The 4,250-nt window shown below is 43.0% G+C and overlaps 1 pseudogene; it reads right to left on the bottom strand.

Moving 5' to 3' along the window:
* Nucleotides 1-81, bottom strand: LOC112131421 (small nucleolar RNA SNORA40; annotated as a pseudogene).
* Between the last annotated feature and the right edge of the window lie 4,169 nt (nucleotides 82-4,250).

Raw genomic sequence — 4,250 nt, 5'->3', positions numbered from 1 at the left:
AATATCCCTTCTTATATGTATCAAAACCCATACTGAACAATGAGTTCTGGGTTGCAAAAAGTACATATTAAAATTTTAAATGCCGGGCGCAGTGGCTCACACCTGTAATCCCAGAACTTTGGGAGGCCGAGGAGGGCAGATCCACGAGGTCAGGAATTTGAGACAGCCTGGCCAATATGGTGAAACTCCGTCTGTATTAAAAATACAAAAATTAGCTGGGTGTGGTGGCACGCGCCTGTAGGCCCAGCTACTCGGAGGCTGAGGCAGAAGAATCACTTGAATCCGGGAGGCGGAGGTTGCATTGAGCCAAGATTGAGTCACTGTACTCCAGCCTGGGCAACAGAGCAAGACTCCATCCCTTTAAAAAGAAAAAAAAATTTTAAATGTGCATACCCTGTGACTTAGCAACTTTCAATATTTACCCTAGAGAGGCCAGGTGCAGTGGCTTATGCCTGTAATCCCAGCACTCTGGGAGGCCGAGGTGAGGTGGATTACCTGAGGTCAGGAGTTCGAGACCAGCCTGGCCAACATGATGAAACCCCGTCTCTACAAAAAATTAAAAAATTAGTCAGGCGTGGTGTTGCATGCCTGTAATCCCAGCTACTCGGGAGGCTGAGGCAGGAGAATCGCTTGAACCCGGGAGGTTGAGGTAGCAATGAGCCGAGATTGTGCCATTGCACTCCAGCCTGGGTGATAAGAGCAAAACTTTGCCTAAAATAAAATAAAACAATATTTTATATATATATATATTTATATTTATATATTTATATTTATATATATTTATATTTTACTATAGAGAAATACTCCCATATAGCACTAAGAGGCATAAAGAATTTTCACTGAAACATTGTAATAGCAAACAATTGGAAACAATCTATATGTCCAACAACAGAATGGTTAAGTAAACTGTGATACATTCATACTATAGGATACAATATAACAGTTCTTATGAATGAGACATCTTTATACGTATTGAGATGCAAGTTCTCTGAAACATGTTAAGCATAAAAAGAAGATCTGGAATAATACAAACCATGTGATACTTTTTTTTTTTTTTGAGACAGGGTCTGGCTCTATTGCCCAGGCTGGAATCCAGTGGCACTATCATGGCTCATTGCAGCCTTGACCTCCAGGGCTCAAGCAATCTTCCCACCTCAGCCTCCCTGTAGCTGGGACTACAAGTGTGTGCCACCACACCTGGCTATTTTTTAGTTTTTGTAGACACAAAACTATGTTACCCAGGATGGTCTCAAACTCCTGGCCTCGAGTGATTTTCCTGCCTTAGCCTCCCAAAGTGCTGGGGTTACAGGTGTGAGGCACTATGCCTGGTCCATTTATGTTTTAAAAGTCTCATATAACTAGCCAGGTGTGGTGGCTCATGCCTATAATCTCAGCACTTTGGGAGGCCAAGGCAGGCAGATTGCTTGAGTCCAGGAATTCAAGATCAGCCTGGGCAACATGGCAAAACTCTGTCTCTACAAAAAATGTACAAAAATTATCCAGGCGTGGTGGCATGTGCCTGTAGTCCCAGCTACTCTGGAGGCCAAAGTGGGAGGACTGCTTGGTCCGGGAGGCAGAGGGTGCAATGATCCAAGATCACATCACTAAACTCCAGTCTGGGCAACAGAGTGAGACCATCTAAAAAAAAAAAAGTCTCATTTATTTCTACATGTAAATATATAGAAAAAGGGCTGGAAGGATATATAATCAATATTAAACAGTGTTTATCTCTGGAAGGAAAGGACCAGGACTTGGAATAATGGCAAGGAAGCCTTGTTTGTAGTTTTTTTTTTTTTTTGTCGTTTTTGAGGAGTCTCACTCTATCGCCCAGGCTGGAGTGCAGTGGTGTCATCTCAGCTCACTGCACCTCCGCCTCTCCGCCTCCCAGGTTTAATCGATTCTCCTGCCTCAGCCTCCTGAGTAGCTAGGATTACAGGTGTCTGCCACCACGGCCAGATAATTTTTGTATTCTTTTTTTTTTTTTTTTTAGTAGAGACAGGGTTTCACCATGTTAGCCAGGCCGGTCTCAAACTTCTGACCTCAAGTGATCGGCCGGCCTCAGCCTCCCAAAGTGCTGGGATTACAGGCATGAGTCACCATGCCCGGCTTTTTTTGTTGTTGTTGTTTTTGTTTTTGAGTTGGAGTCCTGCTCTGTCATCCAGGCTGAAGTGCAGTGGCACGATCTCGGCTCACTGCAACCTCCACCTCCTGGGTTCAAGCCATTCTCTCGCCTCAGCCTGCCGAGTAGCTGGGACTATAGGAGTACACCATGCCCAGCTAATTTTTTGTATTTTAGTATAGATGGGGTTTCACTATGTTGCCCAGGCTGGTCTCAAACTCCTAAGCTCAGGCAATCCGCCCACCTTGGCCTCCTAAAGTGCTAGGACTACAGGCGTGAGCCACCACGTCCAACCTGTAGTTTTGTTTTGTTATTTTTTTGAATGAAGGTTTTTAATGTTATATGTTGTATAAAATTAATGCATTAATTTATTATTATGAAATCAAAACAACCCTACCTTACCCCGAAAATAACACCTGTAGGTTTTTGTCAGTTGTCAAATGGGCATCTTTCTATGTTGCCCAGGCCGGTTTCAAACTCTTGGAGCTCAAGCTATCTTCTGCCTCAGCCTCTCGAATAGCTAAGACTACAGGTGTGCACCACCATGTCCAGCTTAGGTGTCAGTTTGATATGAGTCAGTAGCATAAGTAGTAAAGAAAACCTAAGGGGGCCTTGGGCTCTCTTACGGTCCAGGTCTACAAGCACGCAGGTAATGGTTTAGTTCTATTTGGCTTGGTGAGGCCACATCTGGACCAAAGTTAGACAGGCACACTGACACATTTGAGCTCATCCAGAGAGTAGACAAGGTGATGCCAGGAGTCCACACTATGTCAAGGAGGACTAGCTAAAGGGAGGGAGAATGTTTAGGCTAGTAGATGTAGAAAGAGGTGGTCCTCAAACTCTTGACGTTTTCATGAGGGTGAAGATAGTAGATTTCAAGATACTGGAGTTATTCAAGAGACTAAATGTTCACTTTCCAGGGATACTGTGAAAAAGATTCACTGAGGAGGCATTCGTGGGAACTAGATTTTTTTTTTTTTTTTTTTTTTTTTTTGTAAGAGACAGGGTTCTGCTATGTTACCCAGGCTGGTCTCTAACTCCTAAACTCAAGAGATCCGCTTGCCTCAGCCTGCCAAAGTGATGGGATTACAGGGTGAGCCACGTGTCTGGCCTGGAACTAGATGATCTTAAAGTTAGTTTCCAACTAACTTTATTTCAATGTATTTCAAGTTTCCTTGGCTTCAACCAGATTTACTGAAATTTAAGTCCTTAAAACTGTCTTTTGTTTTATTATAGAGAGGATATTAACCAGGTTACACACTACAATCCGGAAGGAATAATCTCAATAACATGAGTGCCAATTAAGTGCCTCAGAGAATACAAAGATGACTATAACTGGAATGTTTAACAAGTACCAACTGAAGAAATGTAATGAAAGTTAAAGTTTAATTTGTTTTCCCCTGTCTCTGCACAATTTATTTCAGTGGGAGAGGTTTTCCTCAGATGTGGATCACCTTTAGGTAACAGTCTTTGCAATCACTTTAAGTAGCAAAACATACTCTTGGTTCAGAAATATATTAACACATCAGTTTTCATCATAGGTAAGAATCTGTCTACTCCACAGCTAGGGTCAACAGAGCCAGCCAGCTCGCCTCTGTGAAAGAGGGGTAGTTGGCTTCTCTCCTTTTGCTACACTGATATTTCTAGGAATGGGGCAGAATGAAGAGGAAGGGTTATTAGTGGCTTCATGCTGTCTAGGCCTGGCTGATGTTAAGAATTATCTCATGAGCATTTGTATGGCTCCATCAGAGGCTTCCCTGGGGGCGCTTTCCAAAGGCAGTGGCAACTTCTTGAAGTGAGGTGATGTATTCTATTTCTATAGCCACCACTCTCTCATTATCCTTTTGTTTTCCAGTGTTTTTTCCACTTGAAGAGCCCCATTATGCATCCAGGCAGTTCTCTTGAGTAGGATTTAAACTGGCTCCACACATATTCCACAGGATTCATGTATATCTGACCCTTTATCAGAAGCCAGTGTGGTGACTTCCAGGATGTGACTCTCTACTTTGTTACATCAGGCTCTGTTGTTAGTCAGCCTTTGCCTTGAAATTCCTCTACCGTGAGTCATACACAGTCTAATGATTATCCCTTACCCAAGGACAAATACAAAATGTTTCAGTGGTCTTGAAGC

Source organism: Pongo abelii, chromosome 1, assembly GCF_028885655.2.
Source record: "Pongo abelii isolate AG06213 chromosome 1, NHGRI_mPonAbe1-v2.0_pri, whole genome shotgun sequence".
Lineage (NCBI taxonomy): Eukaryota > Metazoa > Chordata > Mammalia > Primates > Hominidae > Pongo > Pongo abelii.
This window is presented reverse-complemented; position numbering and strand designations above follow the sequence as displayed.